This window comes from Homarus americanus, unplaced genomic scaffold, assembly GCF_018991925.1.
Source record: "Homarus americanus isolate GMGI-L3 unplaced genomic scaffold, GMGI_Hamer_2.0 scaffold21914, whole genome shotgun sequence".
NCBI lineage: Eukaryota > Metazoa > Arthropoda > Malacostraca > Decapoda > Nephropidae > Homarus > Homarus americanus.
In genome coordinates, this window is record NW_024719665.1 from 2,682,060 (window position 1) to 2,705,761 (window position 23,702).

The 23,702-nt window shown below is 42.7% G+C and overlaps 1 non-coding gene across 1 annotated transcript; it reads left to right on the forward strand.

Moving 5' to 3' along the window:
- Positions 1-7,273: 7,273 nt before the first annotated feature.
- Positions 7,274-7,346, forward strand: Trnav-uac. Its single transcript has one exon. It is a non-coding gene; the product is annotated as a tRNA-Val (tRNA).
- Positions 7,347-23,702: the final 16,356 nt, after the last annotated feature.

The window sequence follows — 23,702 nt, forward strand, 5'->3', positions numbered from 1 at the left end:
GCAAATTTGGTAAGGAGCTTCTGCACCATCCTCGACACCGGCTCCTACTACCTAGCCCGAGAATTGCTGTTCGACACCACAACCGCATCCAGCCCATACGTGCACGAACTGATCGCTATAAGAACAGCCCAGTCCCAACCATTGTAAAAATTATCAATAACTTGTAATAAACCAGTGTATTCACTCCCAGTAAATCCTACTTCTTGCACTGTCACTATGTTGAAATGCCCTGTAGCTTGAGCTTTTCCCCATCTAGTTATTATATATCCTATTTGTATCACTTATGTTACTTGTATATTATTTGTAAATCGAAACCCATTCCCCAATTATGTAACTGTATATTTTCAGCCTTCTGGCTGCTATGCTCTTTTAATAAACCGTTAATTATTATTTTATTATTATTATCAGTACAACTCCTGCTGGCCGTGAAGGTCATCACCTCATTAGGCTGCCTGTCTATAAATATTAAACTATGAAACATCAAACATCACACCTCTAAGCAGTGGTAAATAATGTTAATACTGTATTGTTTATACCACAAAGTGAAGAATCTGGCAAAAGTTACTGAGGACTGTATACTTCATATAAGTTGTGGTTACTTGTGGTCGTAAGTCCAAACTCGTGCACCAGCTGGCTAACGTCTCAGGTTGACTCACTATATCTCCTTCACTCGCAGAAACAAACACCAAAGTCTCGGTGTGTTGTGGACGCTACGTTAGAATAAGTAATAAATATATCAATATATGACAGTAGATACTCTTAGCGTCACTAGCCAGTGTTGCCTCTCTCAGTCTTAGAGAGAAATAGAGGAAAAATCTCAACCTTACTCGGGGGTCCAGCGGGACCTTCGCTAGCATCACTCCTTGGGGGCGTAGGGCAGCTGTTCTGGCCCTCTCGGCGGAGTCCTGAAGACCGTCAGCTGTCTCAGCACCTAAGGAGGGTGGCCTATGGGACCCACTCGGCGGGGTTCCTGGAAGGTTCCGGGCTGCCCATGCTAGCAGATGAACGTTCGGACAACAGTATTTCGGCCTATATAGTCAAAATTTTACATGGCCAACAATGTTGTCCGGCGTGTCAGCAGCCTATTGGTTCACCTCTACACCCGTGGGAACACCCAAGTCGGTTGTGTACAACAGCGTCAGAGAATTAAAGCAGCCTTACAGTAAGAACGGAATGTTGTATAATCAGCACCAATGTTTTAAGGCTCATTAAGGCATCATGTGTTGGTCAATACAAAAGTTTTACCAAGTTAATGACCGACAATCCAATATAATATTTATGATTTTTCACTTGTAATAATACATAAAATGAATAGCTTCATACAAAACGTAACATAACGTAACGACCGTAACGTAATGATATGTAACGAAATGTAACGAAATATAACGTAACCTGCTTTAGGTATATATAATTTGAATATATTATGATTGTAAACGACGTCTTATTATGAAACAACATTTTTTTCGTATGAAAATTAATTTACATTGTCATAACAATGAAAAAAGATTATCCCATTATCCCTATTTGGCGGACACACACACACACACACACACACACACACACACACACACACACACACACACACACACACTCCCCTCGCTGCAGGCACACAACACTCTCCTGACCCTTATAGAGCCCTTTCCCATTTATACATTCCTTCCTCTATATCCTTGATTACATTCCCCACCTCTACAGTATGTATTCCTCTCCCCTACATTCCTCAACTCACTCCAAAGATCCTCTATGCCCCCCCTCCAAACCCTCTTTACTCATATCCTACCACCCTTCCATAGACATTTCCACCCCTCTCCACACATACACAGCCCACACCTCCCACTGGCACACACCTTCACCCCCTCCCACTATACACAGGCCCTTCGTCCCACCCCTGTATGTCCTGTTATTTCCACTGTTACCCGTGGCCGCTTGAACCTGGTTAAGCCACAGACGAGCTCGTGTATAAGAGCTGACTGTAAGAAAGTTAAGGAACCCACATAAGCTACCCAACTCAAACTCTACTTTCTCCTTGAATATAATTATCAACTCAATGTTCGCCTTTACAGCCACTTTTGTTCGTTTCCAGGAGACATCTAGGCAGCGTCTCGACCCAATTGCATTGTGTAAAAGCAGACAATCCCGAGCATCACACAGCATCACACGACACTGGGAGATGGTGTTCTGTTGATTGATGTCCATGTGAGAAGGTAACGTTCAATGTTTTTGGAAAGAATCTTTATCTTAGCAACGCCTCAACAGATTTAAGTTAATTGTGTTTATTATAATGGAGCACTAATACGTGAGGCTAAAATAATATGGTTAACATTACAATGCATTATTAATCTGAAGGAAAGATAATATGAATAATGTTGAATTAGAATATAAACTTGAAAAGGCAAGATGTTAGGCTAATATTAAAATGGATTATATTTCTGAGGGTAAGACGGTAAAAATAATATTATAATGGGATATTAAATTGCGAGAGTGAGGTATCATGACTAGAATCAAAATGGAAAACTTATTTGAGGGCAAATTACTATGATTAATTATATAATGACTGTTATTATGAGTAAGATATAAGGAATAGTATTACAAAAGAATATTTACCTGAAGATGAAATAGTTTATGAATTGTATTATATGTGAATACTAAGATAGGAGTGTACAGTGATGTAGCATAAATGGTATTATAATGTACTATTTATCTGTAGGTAAACTATCATGTGTAATATTATAAAAGAAAATTAATATGTGAGGGAGGGAGGGAGGGAGAGGCGGGCTGTGCGTGAGTGTGGGGGAGACAGCGGACTCCTTGGTGCACCACATTAAACTTACCGCACACGGGAACTGTGCGGCCACTACTGAGTTACCCCCGCCACCACCGCCACCGTCATTAAGGCCTACTTTCCCACCGCCCACATGTAGGTAGCTGGGTCTTAAACGAGACGTGGGATAGCATTCTCATAGCTTGCGTACATTAATTATCGAGAGGTCGGTGTACTGTGATCCTCACCAAGAAGGAGAAACCAGAAATTAGCTGAGTGTAGTGGTACGTATTCCTGGTAGCTACTGCTGGTTCCCTTTGGAGGCAGATTAGGTGGATTTTTTCCTTAAAGGGACTATGAGAATATTAACCCTACAGATTATTATGCTGTATCTATAACCCAAGAAACACACACACACACAATAAACCATTAATTATTATTATTATTATTACACACACACACGGCGAAACATATATTTATTAATGTTAAATGCGAGAAATCTGTATGACTTTACAAATTCTAAGCTGCACCAACAGGTTTTCCGGGAATACCCCAATGTAGCAACTTGTGGACACGCACGTGCATGTGTGCTTAGTATCTCGCGTGTAGTTCATGTTTTGGTCTTAAAGCTTTTTTTTTATGGCTCAGTTCACTCCAGTGGGGAAAGGAGCGTGTGCGTATCCTGTATTTTTCCTCAAATGAGAATATACGGTAACACACAAGTAAGAATATCCGGAACTACTGTACACACACACACACACACACACACACACACGTGCGTACAAGAAAATACCCACATGTATATCTCCACACGCTTAAACTCAACACATACCCACACAAACACATACGTAATTAAACACACACACAAACATACACAAAGCACACAACACTACACAAAAAAATCACAAACAGTCACGCAAGCAAATAATAATAGACTCAAGTGTACGATTAAAATGCACAATATAAGTGTATAACTACTTTGCATGACTGAAGAACACTGTCTGAGAATGTGGCGTGACCATCTGACAGATGTATCAAGTAATTACCTAATTTGAGCACGAAAGTCGCGTATTATCTCGGTCTCATGATTAATCTGACACTGTTACTTTGGCGAGGAAGAACTTACAGACGCTGAACCATTTAATAAATATTCAAGACTCGTCAAAGCTCCGTCAAATTACAGATTTTTTTTTTCTGAGATTAGTCAAGGAAAAATCGCGTTTTCCATGACCTAATTGATCATGATTTTCAGGTGTGAGGGTTTTATCGTCTGTGAGGCCTTCCAGAGCCAGTGTATCTCTCTCTCTCTCTCTCTCTCTCTCTCTCTCTCTCTCTTGATCAGGGCTCACGTTCTCATTAGAAACTGGTGGCTGTAATGAATGGCTTACCATAAAAGGTGTATCGTCAATAAGAACTCCGGACGTCGCACACCCTGGAAGTAGCACGTCTATGATTCACCACCCTAGAAACCCACACACGAAATACTGTACTGGGGAACTTCAGCCTGGGACACCACCTGAGGCAAAGACCAAATCAAAGCCCTATTAAAGTCCCGGAAGGAGAAACTTATGCATGACGACTTATTACATAAAGTCTTATATCACAATACATAAGTCTGAAGCAACAGCACCTAGAGACGCGTCACAGTACTGTATAGACATCATGCAGTATAGTGAGCGAAATCAGTTACCTACGATCCCCACTGCTACTTCCCCATAGCAGTAGTGGCTACAACCTCCGCGTACCTGTTCTCTATTTAAGTTACAGTCCTTGACAAAATTTCTTTCTGTTGAATGGTCTGTCGGTCATGCTGGTAAATTAGCTGAAATGGTGAGGTTGGTCTTCTTGTTTCTGACTTTGTGAAAACTTGTAAATAGGTTATCTGCCCTAAAGTATACACACGTATAGTATGACAGAAAGTTCACCTGTTGACACTCAACTGTTGATCACGTTAGGTTAAAAAACTTCAATCTTTCACACTATTTCTTCGGGTTAATCCTCTAACTAAGTGAACCTTTGTCGAGATCAATTAAAACTCGAGGCTGCAGCCAGGCGAGAGGTGACGCTTGATCACCAAGGTCAAAGGATACATTATCTCCCGAGGCTTTTTTCTGTCTGATTACCATCAATTTACAGGTAAAACACACGGTGTCATATATCACTCGGCCAGTTGGAAGTAATTGTTATAACCATTGAGATTAGAGAACAGACTCCAATAGAAGAACTTTCCCTAATGAGTATGTTCCTCGAAACTTGTTGCGTTCGTCGATGTCGTTTTAAAGATTAAAATAAACTTAAAAAGTTCAAAGGACTCTTCCCAGATTTAATCTATAATTATAAACATTCAGCTTGGACGGTGACCTCCAATTAAAAATTTTGCTCAGAGAGTAATTGCAGTTTCCTTCAAGCACTGTCCTGAAGATGATCTTTTACTTTTTATTGATGATAATGACATAATATTATATTTTTTCTTATGTTTGGAGGATGATAAACCTGAGCCAGAATGACTTGGGTAGTATTTATATCATACAAAAAAAAAAAACCATTTATGAAGTCCCACCTTTACTCTCCCAAAGATAAGGATGAACATTTCTTAACTTCTCTACGAGTACAATGTGGCAATTTTTCTTAAGATTCTCCCTTACATGAGTACTAACATCTTATACTGATATACAACACGTGTAGGTCCAGCTTCCCTTCCATGGTTTCTTCAAGTACATTTAAAACATTTAAACATTTTACTTTTGTTCCTCAACTATGTGATGATGAAACGACCCTTAATATATACGAGTTAAGTCCTGAGCTACGGGGTCGTGAGGATAAACGATACTAGGAGATTTTCTTTTTTTTTAAATATTATATATAATTTTTTATAAATATCACCATTTTGGATTTTTTTCACACTCATTATCTTGTGTCTTCATTAATATCCTCGTTAGTTTTTCGTATATTTTTTTATCGTTATTTGAGTTTCCTTTCTCTTTATTTATTATCATGTCTTAGGCACGTAGATTATGTTCGTTGTTTTCATTACTGTATATTTTATGCAATGTGTTGTCAAGAGACAGAGTTACTAATGATCATATAACAGACAATATGTGAAGGTTATAAGCACTGAGGGCGTCTCGTTTAACAAGGATAATATTCAGCCTAAATTATATGTAATGACTTTCAAAACATCACCTGTGAACTGGTTCTGTTGATTTATATTACTGAAGACTTAGCCTATAAGGAGTCTACGTATAGTATCTTCATTTATAATAAAATCAATGTTAGTGATGGAAACTTATTCCATTATACACTGTTGATGATGGATCTCTCAGCCAGGTTAGGAATCCACAACAGGTAGTAGGCAGCTACCAAACAGGGAGGTACTGCCGCCTGGGAAGATATTGGAAGCATAATGTGTTGTCTAATGGTAGACCCTGCTGCCATATGTGACCAAGTCCCAGGTTGATGACCTGACTTTCTGCCTCATTTACACACAATTGCAGGGTCTCAATTGTTTCTCTTACTATTGACAACACAACTTATATCTATCGTTTATCACTATTGATTTTTTTTAATCTTGCATTTATTTATGGTTCTTTGTTATTTTTATTATTATTATATTATATATTTTGTATTTGTATTTTATTATTATTATTATTAGTAGTATTATATATCTTCGCCCCCAGGCCCTGATGTGGGTCATTGATCTGTGCGCGGGTGGGCTAATCCCCTTAAAAAATAAAAAATACGAGAATAATATGTTTCGGTCATATAGCCATGGACGATTAATTACATTCAATAATTACAAATGATGTTTATTTTCTCTCTTTCCTGCAAGAATTTTCCTGTTATAAAATCAAGCAGGTTGAAGCAAGAGCAACTACCTATTTCTATTCATCACAGTGGTCCCCTTCATCAACAAGGTTCATGATGTCTTTGGGTGCGTCAACACGGGGTTCAGCCTCTGTTAGTGTGGCCGCTTCGTTTCTTCCTGTCGATCACATGTTTCAGGCACAATGTACTGTACTACACCAGCTAAGGTCCTGTGATCCACCCACCACACTGCCTCCCCCAAGAGAAAGATTTAGTCATTGCCTTGTCTCTGATACCGAACTATCCAGCTTTATTCCTCACACCACAAGCCTGCTGTGGCAATTCAGAGGGCCTGTTAAATACACAGTCACGAATGTTTACCCATAGCTCTGGGTAATTTTAACGTCTTGTGAATTGTTACCATACCCTAAGGGCAGAGTTAGTGCCATGACACTGGTGAAGAGAACAAAGTAAACTGTTGCCTAAGAAAATCAGAATATACTTCCAACGGGGTGTGGCGGTCGAGTGGCTAGTGTGCTCGCCTCCTGTACAATAACGCTCCCTGGTTAGTGCCAGAAGTACTACTAGTCCTCAGGTTTAAATGAGATCAAAACTTTGCATTTGACGATGTGACAGCAGTCGAAATACCTACACTACCGCCTTGTTTAACGAAGATTTATTATTCAATAAACTGGAGCTTATTTCAACGCTCTCGTAGTGTAGTGGTTATCACGTCTGCTTTACACGCAGAAGGTCCCAGGTTCGAGCCCTGGCGAGAGCATAAGATAAGTAAGCATTTTTTATATGACTAACCTGAGTGTTGTATTGTTGAAGTGATTCACCAGTCTCAGGTAGTCCGAGAACTGTACAATGTAATGTTTCTTATTTATATTCATCATAAATTTATTAGTTTTATGTTTGTAGATTTCCTATAAGTGATCAGTAACCAAGCCTAAGCAAAGAGCCCTGCTTGGTTGAATTGCCTTATTATTTACCTGCACTACGGCCCCTCGGGTACCCAGAGACTAGAAGGTCAACAATTGCCTAGCTAACACTAGAGGTGACTTAACAGAAGTATATAAACACCTCAGTGGGTATTACTCAGTTGTTGTGTTAGTGGCCGCACCCCACCCAACCCACCCCTACTATTTACATTCTATACACAAGAGATATAAATATTGCCTCATAAACATAAAAAAAACTTCCTATCTTATTTTTTCAGCTATTGTTTAGTTTAGAAATTTAAAAAACTTATTTAGTTTTAAAAAATCAAGAGTTGGTGAACGGTGCTTAAAGATCCTCACCACTGAAATCCCGAAACAACAACAACAACAACAACAACCCCTACATTTCCCGTTGCATGGTTTGTGGTCGCCTTAAAATACATTATCACAGCCAATAAAACACATCCTAGTTATCACAATATCAGCACGAGAAAAAACAAAAACGTCCATATACTGTACACCTTCAGAATCTATATGAGAAATATAATAAGTAAACGGGAACAAAATACATGCAAGATGAAACGATATGTAAAGAAAATAACTTAAGTACAATGAGAAAGAAACACGAACAGAAATTAAAAAAAATGGAATAAAAAACAGAGAAAGAAACGAACCACAGAAGAAAAAATATATTTGGAAATAAATAAGTAAAATAAAACAAGGAAAACAGAACGACTACGAAAAAGAAGAAATTAAAGAGAACAAATGAAAAAAAAATTAAAGCAACAATAAGACAAATGAAAAGAGATATTCAATTATAGTGTTATTCACATACAGGGATGAAGGGAGACAAAAGAAAGGGAGATGTGAGAGAAAGAGAGCGAGAAGAGGGAGAGAGACAGTAGAAAGGGAGAGAGACAGTAAGGAAGGAGGGAGGGAGACAAGGAGACAATAGGGAGGGAGGGAGGGAGGCAGTAGGGAGGGAAGGAGACAGTAGGGAGGGAGGTAGAGAGGGAGAGAAACAGTAGGGGGGGAGTAGGGAGGGGGGAGACAGTAGAGGGGAGAGAAAGAGGACCGTAGGGTGGTGGGGAGACAGAGAGGGCTGGGAGAGACAGTACGGAGGGGAAAAACAGTAGGGAGGGAGAGAGACAGGAGAGGGTGAGAGAAAGAGCAGGGAGGGAAGAAAACAGTAGAGAGGGAGAGAGACAGTAGGGTGAGCGAGAGACAGTAGGGTGAGCGAGAGACAGTAGGGAGGGAGACAGTAAAAGGGGGGAACAAGCTAAAGCCTCAGAGTGGAACTAGTGGTCTCCCGCACGGCCACTCGTTAGTTACGGCTGGCTTGACTCCCACAACCTGGCTCAGCAACCCAAGCCCCGGTGACAATATTTATGCAAAAAATAAGTTTACCTTGATTCTCTAACTGTGTTTTGCAGGTAGATGGAATGTCTTAGATCAGCACTAAGGAGGGAAGTTATAGAAGATTAATTGGTGCGCCCATTTTACGTTAAGAAGTTTTACCAGTGGTGCAATTCATCCACAGTGTATTAAGGTAATCTTAGCTTTGGACAACGAGAGTGCATGTAAGATAGACCACAAACAATAAAGGAAAACATATCCTGCCGTTTAATACGTGATGCATAAACGGTCTTGGGATGGAACTGAACTGTGAAATTACAGAAAATTAATTGTTACTTTACTATGCAAGGGAATTTTACCCTGCTATTTTATCAACAATCTAGACAAGAATGGGGAGGTCTGAGAAGAATGGCATACGGATCTGTGAAATATATAGAAAATCACAGCTTCTGCATATTTTTCTCCAATGGATTTCTACCCTGATTAAGTACACTCACATTTGGCCGCAAAATAATCTGATTCGTCACACACACACACACTAATCGTAATGTGTGTGATTAGAAAATAAGAGATTAGTATTAAGTCGTAAAACTACTCAAAATCAAATACTGTAAGTTAAAAGGATACATAATTCTGTATTCCACATGAGGATGATTTGTGTGTCTGGCCGGGGGTATTCATGGCTGAGTAACAGGTATAATAGTGAAGGAGCTTGACGTACAACGCACCTCCTCCCCGGCGTCAGGCAGAGGGTGTATGAAGAGGTACATCCATAATTCAATGATCACCTGTTTAAATCATTAACCAGTGGCATGCACACCATTATATTAAGCATCAAAATAATTACTTTCGTGATGAATGGCCTTACTCCAGAGCAGTACTTGAGGCATATGTTAATGGAGCATCAGTGCTGATTTTAAATCTCGGGTGGAGGAGTCTGGCGGCGACAGTGTGCTATCCATCAATATAATTGCAGTACGTCGGGGCCTACTGAGGGAGGTATCTCATCAACAAGGACGCCGCTCTGGGAGATATATTGCAATCCAAACACCACAACCACGTCGTGAGTCTTCCGAAGGGCGGCGGCCACAGATGCTGCTCAGGTATTCTCTCTGTGGATCGCTGGTATGATCAGTCTTGACGGAAGTCGGAAAATTTGTAGACCGCTCGAGTACGTTTGTTTATATTTCTGCAATAGTGGTGAGTATCCCGATAGTTGTTTAGTTATGAAAGTCTTCTTATTTTACCTATCTTGGCCTCATTCACTTTTCAAAGTAATCCCTTCGGTGATGAAAGGAGAATACCCATTTTGTTTCCATTAACTAAAACGTTCTATATTACTCTTAGACAAGTATATTAAATGCGAGATGAAAAATAAAATGGATGAACCTTTACCTTTGCACAACTTTCTGAAGCAATATTCTAGTTCAGGTTTTCTTTCTGATTACATGCAGCGTCAGAAAAAATAATGTGCAGGTTTCCTTTACCTTTTCTTAATTCAAGATCTTAAAAAAAGTTTGTATATGTTGATATTAATTACACTTAGGTGTTATAACGTCAACGTTACCCATTTTCTGTTCTTGCTCTCGCTGCTGTTGGCTAGAACAAGAAAACATTGTACTGTACATGCGCCTTGTGTCTGCCGGAGGATCTAACATGTTGGACATCCACAAACACTTCTGGTTACGAATAATTTTCTTGGGAATTGTGTCCAAGAAAAAGTACAAAGGAAACAGTTTTTAGGGAAATGACATAGAAGGAAAACACGTGATGAGACAATACTTTAGATGATAATCACATAGAAATGGTGACCAGATGTGAAAGGTCTCTCTGAGAGTCACGTATAGGGAGTGTTGATCTGACAATGACGCCCGGCACATGGTTACATCAAGGAATGACAATCATAACACACACTCTGAAGAAACTCATCCGCTAAAGATATAAAAGGAAAGGTTTGATTACAATGTATTGATTTTTTTCTACAGATTGATTACATGGAATAAGGTTTAGTTCGAGAAGAGTACTTCAGGAGTAGTGTTCGGAGTACTGTGTTCTCTGATGAAGTGTCGTAAAATTTCGGGGGAGAGAACGAGGTCCATAGAATGGTGTTCTAATCACGGTACATGCAAGTATCCCAGAGCACCGAGTACCGGAAACGGTGTAGAGGAAACTGCCTGAGCGAAGCTTATTATCAGACCAGGACCGACGGACAACTCGTGGGATTTATATACATATAATAGCGAGAAAATGTACGTCCACCATTATCCGCTGCGACAGCCAATTAGTCTTGCTCTGCGTACAATGTCGTCTTCAACACTCTGGGAGGGAAATATTCTCTCGTCGACTTAATTTGCCAAGTGTTATTATTGTGCTGTGTTAATTTTATGGGTAATTAGCACCGCTGCACTCCCGTTATGGACTCCCTTACAGGTCTGGTCATTGTCGTTTATCTACGTTATTAGTTCTAATGTTATGGTCCTGGCAGAGGATGGCCACAGAATGGTGAAATGTGTGTCCCTAAAAGGCGGGTTGATGACTGCCGCCCGTCGAGGATTGTGGTCAAGTAAGTGACTGGGAGGTGTGGGGCTGCTGCCTTCCTTCCTCCTTGTTCTGTTCCCCTTCTCGTCTAACTTACAGAGGAGGTGTCTTTTATACATCCATTTTATGTATTTTTAGTCGTGTTCATTTAAGCCTTATTTCCTAGGCCTACTTCTGTTGGCATGTTTACTAATTCCACGTTCACTGTTATATTTTTTTCGTCATTTGATCCTATAATATTTAAATACTGTTTATCTATCACTTCTTTACCCTCCTTCTCATCTCTTTATCTCTTTGTAACTATGTCTACATATTCAGTCCTTCTTTACTTAATTTTACTATAAATTTTGCTGTGATCTTTCTCGGTGTTCCTTCAACCAGTGTAGTGAAGTACAGTGGTGACTTATATGCCCTTACAGATAGGACAGTACCCCCCTCCCCTCCCCTCCCAACACACACACACATTATTAAGCAAATAATTGGGGGTTCAAAAGATCAGTTCATAGTCTGATTACTCATAAAAATAAAAGGAAGATTCATCACACAATAGTAACACGCGTTTGAACAAACATTTACAAAAGTTAAATAAATTATAAAAAGGAGGATCGGCTACAGATCTATGTATGATACAGTGAATCAAAACAATATACTGTATGTGTCACTTTAGTGTGATGTTATTTTGTACTTTGGAGAATACGATGGTAACAATACAATACACTTACTAATGCTTTTAGATGTTATGTAAACAATTGGTGTTCCCTGAAGCATAACAAAATTGATCAGTTAAACTTGTTAATTTGGTTTCAGTTATTAAGTTTAACTATGGTACGTACATGTTGCAGAAGTCCTGCCATGCCGCGCTTAGCGTGAAAAACTATGAAAGGCCAAGACGGCAAAGAAATACTGACCAGATTAAACAGCGTGTGACGCCGTTCTTTTGACCATTGTGGTCGTGGAGTGGGTTTACGAGCGTATGGCGACACCTGCACAGGAAGATCTCACTAAAACTTTGATATTTATTGACGTTATCGACTTTTATCAATTAACTTCATCTGCTGTTTAATAATAAAAAGCTTTAGTACGTGATAAACGTACGTGTTGTGCTAAGGCAGAAAACATCTTTCAGTTATTTAATTTACTATATATCATGGGACGGGAGGACGAGCATGTGGCCTCTGCCTGCTGCAGTAATCTGGACAGTGTCACAAAGTAGTGTAATTTGTTATGCCTATAAGAGTACGAATTATCACAGGCACCGACCACCACCACCTCGCCCACACCCACCACCCTGCCCACACAACACCCACCACCACCCTGCACCACCACCACAACCACCCTGCACACACACACCCACCACCACCATGGCACACACAACACCCACCACCACCACCCTGCACACACAACACCCACCACCACCACCCTGCCCACACAACACCCACCACCACCCTGCCCACACAACACCCACCACCACCACCACCACTCCTGTAGAGAACATACATTCATAGCAATAGTTTTAGGACTCGATCACGTGAAAAATTAAGCACTCCAGTTTATTTAACCTGATTATTAGATACCCTAACACTACCTCGGGGTTATATTAGATTAGATTAGATTAGATTAGGATACGTTAGGGTAGGTTACGGTGGTTAATCTTACGGTGACAAAATCTGGGGTGCCTAATCTTCACGTAATCCAAATATTTCCACACGTGCAAATTACAAACTTGTCTTATTTTACTGTTAATTTAAACTCGCTAACGCTATATAAACCAGGATCGTTTAGGTTTGATGAGGACACACTGTTTACCGGAGTTCCAATTAACGAGGTATTAAATCATTTACGACTGGGGGCACACAACCGCCATGTCAGTTTGGTAAATGTCTGTTGATATTTTCATAACGTTGGTAAAATAAAATATTCCAATATATTATTAGTGTTTTGTTTTTTTCGTTTTGGAATTTATTTTTCCTCACCGATGACTCTAGTACAGTGGTGATGTGTTGAGGACAGGTTCTTTTGATCAAACTGATGAGGTTCTTCCGGCAATTTCAGTATCATTCTTCCAGATTCACAATGATCTAGTTTTTATATCAAATATCAGGTAAAAAGGAAACGGTGTGGTTAAAGACCATATTGCGATTTATTTGTTATGATTAGGATTGGTTGTTCTAATTTTACGGTAATCTGCACAAAGAGTATTTTTCTTGTCATCTTCCAATAAGATATTGATAATTTCTTCCATATTTTTTACGAGCTATTGGGAAATGACGTCCAGAGTCTATTCATGCAGAAATTTCTAAGATGCACAAAAAGACCAAAGAACTGAAATATTGTAAGGTAAAAAAAGTTAAGTTCCGACAAATATTTCACGTGATAAAAAAATAAATGCAATGTCTCAGACCATTTGGCCGCGAGATGGATATATAAATCTCTTTCAAATACTCATCAACTGTTACGATCTTCCCTTGTCACATATGAGTAACACCAAAAAAGTAAGGTTGATCTTTACAGCATTCCGCGCCACGATTGTGATTTAATCTGTAGACAATAAGATAAGAACTCAGAGACAATGATTATGGATCTTAAATAAACTATTAAATCAGGCCATGTAAATAATGATGTTTTCAATCATGCTATAGACGACAATTTCACCAGTTTGAAGAGATGTAAAATAGTGTAAAAGTGCAATATGTTTCTATGAACGCAACACTCTGGAATTAATCGTCATTTATATTTTTAATTCACAGCAAATGGCTCCTTTCAGGTTTTAACGACACTTTTACACAACTTTTTGGTACATTTACTTTACTAGTTTAACGCGTATCACAAACTCCACGGAAACCGAAGAAGGAAACAAAACAAAGTATAACTTCTTTTAGACTCGAATAAATTAATTCTAACTTTTGAAATTAAGAATTTCGCCGTAGCCAAAGGTAGTCCACATTATTCCTTGAGTTCCGACATGGTCATAAAGCCGCCAAAAGGGTCTGTACAACATCTCACCGAGGGGGACTGACGTACACAACTCGTCCTGCTAGTACCGGTACAGTATATGGAAGCTTGTGAGGAGCTTTGGGACTTAAGAGGGTTGTATCCATTTTACTGTCAGATATCAACTACCTATTAAATCTTTATGAAACTTTCACATATTTACTAAGGATATTAGATTGGGAGATGGCTATAAATTTCACTAAGTCATTTAGGGTTTCCAGAAGTGGTTTGTTGGGGTTCAAAGAATGACCCTCGACCTAGCTATCGAATATTGATGCCTAACAATCAGCATGCAAATTCTTCTAATGTATCAGTTTTTTTGTAATTCCAGCTGCAATGTACCAATCTGATTTATGATGCAGTCACGAGATCTTACCAAACCTATATTAAATTAGTTCGGAAGTACCAAGAGAATGTGAAGCCGGCCAGGGTGGGGCGATATCTTTTGAAGCGGTTGTTACCTGTTTTTCGTGGCACAACAATGACGTGGCCCGATCACTCCAAAGCTGAATATCGGTGTCCACTTCGAATTCTGAAGATCTCTTATCTGCACACATCCTCTCTGGTTTAATCATACACTGGAAGCACTCTAGGTATGGACAGATCAAGTTTTCATTTTTATATTAAGTGTTAGCTGTATATAACTGAAGATCCCCCGTCCAGTTGATTGATATTTCTATCTTCTCAAGTTATTCAGGTTTGACAAGCTCGTAAAAGACCTTAAGGGTCAAACACGAATTTATGTGTACATGTGACAAGCACCAAGAGACCATTTACAGAGTTCATTTCAGTAAACTGTGCTGACATTAGGGCGGGCATCAGTACAAAATAAGAGTTGTCCATAATGGTTATAACTGTACAGTATATATGTCATTTACGCTTAAACCATCACCATCAATGCCTCCCACCAAAACCCACACTTCACCCCACCCACACTAACACACCCCCCACCCAACATCCACATCACGGACAACCTTCCATCTTTTCGTCAGCTATCATCTACAGCGTGAGTTCTTCCTACTTTATGTACTGAGGCAAGAACATAAACTTAGCTTTTTCCTTGTATACCAACATCAGCTCACGTGTGTTAACAGCGTGGGAGCCCGTGATTGCTGCACATAACCTCAAAGTAGTTCAGGAGGCCTTTTAACACAACCGGGAAAGAGTGTTTATTGCTCAATGGACTCGCAGGTGCCAGGACGACGCCTTCAGGATGATGGCTAGCGGATGTTAACACAGGTAATATGTTCCTCAGTGTCAGTTTAGCGTGAGTGAGGAACCAACGCCCCATGGTTTTGTTCAGTCTGGTATATTACTCTGTTGTCTGTAGTTCCTGTGTCTGTGAGGCGTGGTTGTTGTCTGTAGTTCCTGTGTGTGTCAGGCGTGGTTGTCTGTAGCTCCTGTGTGGTGTGGCGGTTGTTGTCTGTAGCCCTGTGTGTGAGACGGTTGTTGTCTGTAGCTCCTGTGTGTGTGAGGCGTGGTTGTTGTCTGTAGCTCCTGTGTGTGTGAGGCGGGGTCTGTAGTTCGGTGTGTGCGGCGGTTGTTGTCTGTAGCTCCCTGTGTGTGTGAGGCGTGGTTGTTGTCTGTAGTTCCTGTGTGTGAGTGGTTGTTGTCTGCAGCTCCTGTGTGTGTGAGGCGTGGTTGTTGTGTGTAGCCCTCCTGTGTGTGTGGCGTGGTTGTTGTGTGTAGTCCTGTGTGGTGAGGCGTGGTTGTTGTCTGTAGCCCTGTGTGTGAGGCGTGGTTGTTGGTCTGTAGTTCCTGTGTGTGAGGCGTGGTTGTTGTCTGTGGTCCTGTGTGTGAGGCGTGGTTGTTGTCTGGTTCCTGTGTGAGGCGTGGTTGTTGTCTGTAGTCTGTGTGTGAGGCGTGGTTGTTGTCTGTAGTTCCTGTGTGTGTGAGGCGGGTTGTTGTCTGTAGTCCTGTGTGTGTGAGGCGTGGTTGTTGTCTGTAGTTCCTGTGTGAGGCGTGGTTGTTGTCTGTAGTCCTGTGTGTGAGGCGTGGTTGTTGTCTGTAGTTCTGTGTGTGAGGCGGGTTGTTGTCTGTAGTTCCTGTGTGTGAGGCGTGGTTGTTGTCTGTAGCCCTGTGTGTGTGAGGCGTGGTTGTTGTCTGTAGCCCTGTGTGTCAGGACGTGGTTGTTGTCTGTAGCCCTGTGTGTGGAGGCGGTTGTTGTCTGTAGCCCTGTGTGTGGCAGACGGTTGTTGTCTGTAGCTCCTGTGTGTGAGGCGTGGTTTTCAGCCCTGTGTGTGTGAGGCGTGGTTTCCCCCGGTTGTTGTCTGTAGCTCCGTGTGTGTGTGAGGCGTGGTTGTTGTCTGTAGCTCCTGTGTGGGAGGCGTGGTTGTTGTCTGGCCGAGTTCCTAGCCGCGGTTGTTGTCTGTAGTTCTGTGTGCAGACTGGTTGTTGTCTGTAGCTCCTGTGTGTGTGAGGCGTGGTCTGTAGCTCCTGTGAGGCGGTTTGTCTGTAGTCTGTGTGTGTCAGACGGTTGTTGTCTGTAGCCCTGTGTGTGTGAGGCGGTTGTTCCTGTGTCGGTTGTTGTCTGTAGTCTGTGTGTGTCAGACGGTTGTTGTCTGTAGCTCCTTTGTGTGTGTGTGGGTGGTTGTTGTCTGTAGCCTGTGTGTGTGGTCAGGTGTTCTGTGTGTGTGGGAGGCGTGGTTGTTGTTCGCAGTTCCGTGTACGGACGGTTGTTGTCAGGCCCTGTGTGTGTGAGGCGGTTGTTGTCTGCAGTCTCTGTGTGTGAGGCGTGGTTGTCTGTAGCCCTGTAAAATGACGGTTGTTGTCCCAGCTCCCAGTGTCAGACGGCTGGCGGTTCAGAACCGGCAACAGACGCTGTTGTCTGTGAAATTCTGTGTGTGAGGCATGGTCTCGCAGCTCCTGTGTGTGGAGGCGGTTGCTGTCTGTAGCCCTGTGGACGTGGTTGTTGTCTGGTAGTCTCGCAAGCGACGTGGTTGTTGGTTCAGTCCTGTGTGTGTCAGACGGTTGTTGCTTGTAGCCCCCTGTGTGTGAGGCGGTTGTTGGTTCAGAACGGTGTGTGATTGTTGGTCTGTAGTTCCTGTGTGTCAGACGTGGTTGTTGTCTGCAGTCTGTGTGTGAGGCGTGGTTGTTGTTCAGCTCCCTGTGTGCCGACGTGGTTGTTGTCTGGTAGTCTTGTGTGTGTCAGATGTGGTTGTTGTCTGTAGCTCCTGTGTGTGTGAGGCGGTTGTTGTCTGGCCCTGAAAATAGATGGTTGTTGTCTTGTTCTGTGTGCCAGACGTGGTTGTTGTCTGTAGCCCTGTGTGTGAGGCGGTTGTTGGGTTCAGTCTCTGTGTGTGAGGCGTGGTTAAGGTCTGTAGTTCTGTGTGTCAGACGTGGTTGTTGGTTCAGTTCCTGTGTCAGACGGTTGTTGTTCAGCCCTGTGTGTCAGGACGTGGTTGTTGTCTGGTAGCTCCGTGTGTGTGAGACGGTTGTTGGTCTGTTCCGTGGCCAGACGTGGTTGCTGTCTGTAGTCTGTGTGTGAGGCGGTTGTTATTCAGAAGTCCTGTGTCAGACGTGGTTGCGGTCTGTAGTCCTGTGTGTGAGGCGGTTATTGTCTGTAGCTCCCCTGTGCAAAATGACGCTGCCGTTCCAGCCCTGTGTGGGTGGGGAGGCGTGGTTGTTGTCTGTAGCCCTGTGTGTGTGGAGGCGTTGTTGTTGGTTCGTAGTTCCAAAAAGGGGACGTGGCGCGGTTCAGCCCCAGTGTGTGTGAGGTGGTTGCTGTCTGTAGTTCCCGTGTGAGTGTGGTTGTTATTGTAGCCCGTGTGTGTGAGGCGGTTGTTACCAGAAGCCCTGTGTGTGGAGAGGCGTGGTTGTTGTCTGTGGCCCTGTGTGTCGAGGGTTGCTGGGTCTGTAGCCCTGTGTCAGACGTACAGCGTTCAGAAGTCTGTGTGTCAGACGTGGTTGTTGTCTGTAGTCTGTGTGTGTGTGGGAGTGGTTGTTGTTCAGCTCCTGTGTGTGTGGGAGGCGGTTGTTAACTGTAGTTCCTGTGTGTGAGGCGTGTTGTTGTTCAGTTCCTAAAAAACAGACGTTGTTAACTGTAGCCCTGGGTGTGAGGCGGTTGTTGTCCAGCCCTGTGTGTGCTGTGACGTGGTTGTTGTCTCAGAACCCTGTGTGTGTGGGAGGCGTGTTGCTGCCCTCAGCCCTGGGTGTGTGAGGCGGTTATTGTCTGCAGTCCTGTGTGTGTGGAAGTTGTTGTCTGTAAGTCTGTGTGTGTGTGAGGCGTGATTGTTGTCTGTAGTTCTGTGTGTGTCACGGTTGTTGTCTGTAGTTCCTGTGTGTGTCAGACGTGGTTGTTGTCTGTAGCCCCGTGTGTGTGTGAGGCGTGGTTGTTGTCTGTAGTCTGTGTGTGGAGGTGGTTGTTGTCCAGCTCCTGTGTGTGTGAGGCGTGGTTGTTGTCTGTAGTTCTGTGTGTAGGCGGTTCCAGTCTGTGTGTGAGGCGATTGTTGTCTGTAGTTCCAAAAAATAGATGGTTGTTGTCTGTAGCCCTAAAAAAAAAGAGGCGTAGTTGTTGTCTGTAGCCCCTGTGGAGGCGGTTGTTGTCTGTAGTTCTGTGTGTGAGACGTGGTTGTTGTCTGTAGCCCTGTGTGTGTGGAGTGGGTTGTTGTCTGCAGCTCCTGTGTGTGTGAGTGGTTGTTGGGTTCAGGCCCTGTGTGTGTGTGTGTGAGGCGTGGTTAAGGTCTGGCCCCTGTGTGTGTAGGCGGCGAGTGGTTCAGGCTCCTGTGTGTGGGAGGCGGTTGTTAATGGTGTGTGCTGACGATGTTGGTTCAGAATTCTGTGTGTGTCAGACGTGGTTGTTGTCTGTAGTTCCCAGTGTCAGACGAAGTTGTTAATTGTAGCCCCTGTGTAGAGGCGCAGTTGTTGTCTGTAGTCTGTGTGTGTGAGGCGTGGTTGTTAACTGTAGCCCTGTGTGTGTCAGACGTGGCTGTTGTCTGTGGTCTCTGTGTGCTGACGTGGTTGTTGTCTGTCCGTGTCAGACGTTGGGTTCGTAGCTCCTGTGTGTGTGTGAGGCGTGGTTGTTAACCAGCTCCCTGTGTGTGTGGAGGCGTGGTTGCTGGTTCAGCCCTGTGTGTGGAGGCGGTTGTCTGCCAGCTCCCTGTAAAGAGGTGCAATGTTGTCTGCAGTCTGCAAAAGAGGCGGTTGTTGTCTGTAGCTCCTGTGTGTGTGGGAGGCGTGGCTACGTAGTTCCTGTGTGTGTGAGGCGGTTGTTGTCTGTAGCCCTGTGTGTGTGTGGAGGCGGTTGTCTGTAGCTCCTGTGGAGGCGGTTGTTGTCTGTGGTTCTGTGTGTGTGAGGCGGTTGTTGTCTGTAGTTCCTGTGTGTGTGAGGCGTGGTTGTTGTCTGCAGTCTGTGCGGGAGGCGTGGCTGTCTGTAGCCCTGTGTGTGTGAGGCGGTTGTTGTCTGTAGCCCTGTGTGTGTGGAGGCGGTTGTTGTCTGTAGCCCTGTGTGTGTGCAGGTGGTTGTTGTCTGTAGCTCCTGTGTGTGTTAGTCTTGCGTGTGTTAGCCCTGCGTGTGTGAGGCGTGGTTGTCTGTAGCCCTGTGTGTGTGCTGTCAGGACGTGGTTGTCTGTAGTTCCCTGTGTGTGGGGCCAGACGGTTGTTGGGTCTGTGAGTTCCCTGTGTGTGGAGGCGGTTGTTGTCTGTAGCCCTGTGTAAGTGTGGCTAAGGTTTGCAGTTCCTGTGTGTGTGTGGAGGCGTGGTTGTTGTTTGCAGCCCCTGTGTGTGGGAGGTGGTTGTTGTCTGTAGTCTCTGTGTGTGTGTGAGGCGTGGTTGTTGTCTCAGCCTCTGTGTGTGGGTTGGGCGGTGGTTGTTGTCTGTAGCTCCTGTGTGTGTGAGGCGTGGTTGTTGTCTGTAGCTCCTGTGTGTGTGAGGCGTGGTTGTTGTCTGTAGCTCCTGTGTGTGTGAGGCGTGGTTGTTGTCTGTAGCTCCTGTGTGTGTGTGAGACGTGGTTGTTGTCTGTAGCTCCTGTGTGTGTGAGGCGTGGTTGTTGTCTGTAGCTCTTGTGTGTGTAAGGCGTGGTTTGTCCTACAAGGCTCTGATTTGTGACTTAAGGTTCGCTAAATGTTCTTCTGCCTATTAGAATAAGTGAAAATATGCAGGGTATTATTGAAAGGTGTGTGTGTGTGGAGGGGTGGGAGTGTATACGTGGTAAGTGGCGAGAGAAGTGTGGAAGAGGTAATTTGGACATTTCAGACGTAAAAGACACAAAATTAAGATTAAGAAGACACAGTGTGGATGGGAACTCACCAGAGGGCAGAGGTGAAAGCTATGACAGGTCTGTGGTGTGTTTGGTCTTTTTAGCTTTCTATCTAAGTAACACTGCTAGCGTTCAGATCCATCTCTGCCATACCGGAACTGACACGAGATTACTGTATGATTTTGACCGACGAAGCAAGAAGCAATTTTCTCTCTCATAACAGACAGTGGTGGAAAGCTTTATAAAAACGACTGTAAAACGACAGACTTAAGGTATCACGTGTCATTGTGAAAAACAGACGACATATGCCAGCCAGTTCCTCGTCGGGAGCTTCACCGTGCTGGAGGGCAAAGGCAGCCTGTGTGACGAACGAAGGCACAAATGATGCAAGTCTACGGGAGTTACACACCAGCGGCGGGAGGTAGGTGAGGGTCTTCCTGTTCCTTCACCTCTACAGGGGTGTGAGGAAGGAGGATGTGTAGTGGGGGAGGAATGTGTTGTGGGGAGGAATGTGTTGTGGGGAGGAATGTGTTGTGGGGAGGAATGTGTTGTGGGAAGGAATGTGTTGTGGGGAGGAATGTGTGGAAGGGAGGGAGGAGAAATGTGTAATAGGGAGGATTGTATGGTAGGGAAAAATGTGTGGTAGGGAAAATGTGTGGTAGGGAGGAATGTGTGTAGGAATGTGTAATAGGGAGAAATGTGTAAAGAAAGGAATGATATGTGAATCATATAGAAAAAAATTTGCTGAGAGAAATAATGACAGAGATGGGCGCTTAAAGCCATCAAATTGAAGTATTGTATATCTCTACAGCAAAAGAAGGACCATCAGTCATACTACACCATGTACAGTGCGTCGATAATATGACACAATGTACCAAGGAGGATTTATTTGCACGTTTTCCCCCTCTCTCGTTCCAGGTTATGTTCCTGGGCACGGACATCTAAAATATATCCACACGAAATATTACTTATCTAATTTAACATCATACTATTTTGTCTGTCTATGTGTTTATCTGCCTGTCCATCTTTTCTAAGTAAGCTAAAAATAATAATAATAATCTGGCTTGTGAATTATATTGCATAGCACTGCCTCAACCTGGAGACATATTCACTAATAAAGTGTCATAGATACATTTATCTTTCTCATTTATACCTTAAGAGAAAAACTCAAGCACACAAGCCTTAATTTACGTACCCAGAAATTAATAAATAAATTAATAAATAATAATAAAATTAAAATAAGATATGTTACATCGTATCAAATAGTATTATACGAGTTCTTTATGCATGCTTTTAGACGAGGTAATATTATTTGTAGCTTCCGCGGTATGACAGGACATTTCAGTGTGAAATATAACTCCTAAGAGATAAAAAAAGAAAGAAAGAGAGAACATGAATCACTGGGCAACGTCTCGCATGAATTGAAGAACTGAACTTTTTATTTTTTCCGTTTTCTACGTTTGGTTGAGAAGACAGCGCCACAGACCTACCGGGCATTGAGCCATCCACACCCAGTGCTGATCCGTCATTTCGCATAATTAAACCGCAACGCTGCGTTACGCGCGTCACTATACCTGGCGTTCACGCTCTTCCCCCTCAGGGAATACACGTACCGTCACCAACCTTCCAGTAAGGGTGGTAATCCTTACGATAATAGCCTGAGTTCAGCCCTTAATAGCGGACTGGATGGGTGACGTCATTCCCCCCCCGGGTGGTGTTGCTGAACAAGGAGGCTGACGGATGGGTGGTTGGGTACGGCATTTAAGGTTTTTCAAAAGAGGTGTTTAGGACTGAGGCGACGCGGCGCGGCTAGGTATCGATACCCAGGTGTGTTAATGTGCGTCAACTGAATCTAATGAGAGGCTGGCTCTTTGAAATGCTGGCCGACTGACTGGTACTCGACACAGTTGCTCTTGCTCACTCTTGCGTGTGGTCTATAACGAAGGAGGTTCATTATTGTTCGTCATTATCTGTTTGTCCTGTCTCTTACGCGCTCTGGTGACACCTCCAGAACGTAAGTGTTTATAAATATTGAGTAATATTTTTTTAACGCCCCAAAACTTTACATATATTCTCAATTGCATATTAAACAAAAAATACAAGTTCCGTGAAAGTATCCACACGTCTCTTCACCATGTTATTTTTCCACACATGTATTAGTGATTGATAGTTTTCTCTTCAAATAGGCAGTGTAATGATTGGCAGAATGACTCGAATATTTGTAGCTGAAATATTTTTAAAAAGCTGTTCAGGAGTTTTTATCAAAATTCTGAGTTCAAAGGAATGACTTTTGTAACTATTTAAAGAGAGACTTATAAAATACGATATGTGTTTAATAAAAACTTGACGTATCAATTACTAAATTTTGGTTCCAGTGCAATAGTTGTTGTGTCTGTTTCGAGCACCTGTCTGTCCGATATTAATAACAAAGACAGGCTAGTAACATAATAACACACCTGGAATAGAAAGGCTAGTAACATAATAGCAAATAAAGGAAAGCGTGAAAACACTCCCTGGAACAAAGGAGCAGCTACTTACGGTACATACGTAGCTATTTACACAAAATTAGGAAACACATATCACGTATCACAAAAGTAACTCTTAATATCTGTTTTTCTTCTGATACAAATAATTAATGCTACCTTCAATTTTCAGTAAACATCTATATATACCTAAGCTACATTCTGTCTCTGCTTGTGTGTTAGTATGTACTGTATGTTTTCCTAAGTATTTCAACAAACTAAAATCTGGTAGGGAGGTGCGGGTGACTAGCTGGGGGATGGTCGTGCACTATATCCTCTCTCTCCCGCCGGACGAAACCGAGCAAGGCGGAGATAACACTGATCCGTCGGTTGTAAGCCTATGTGATGGAGGTGGTTGTCTGCCATGTTGGTTGATTCTCGCTGGGCAGGTTTAACTAAGTGTGCTCGGTAGCTTTTACACGGTGTAAATTACTGGCGCGTGCTTCACTGTCCGCGTTACTGGCCAATTACCACCTACTTAATCTCGGATGAGCTAGGTCGTCATTCCCTGTGTGTTCTCGACTGTTAAACAAACTACGGATGACTAGCACACACACACACACACACACAAGATATATGAAGAAAGCAAT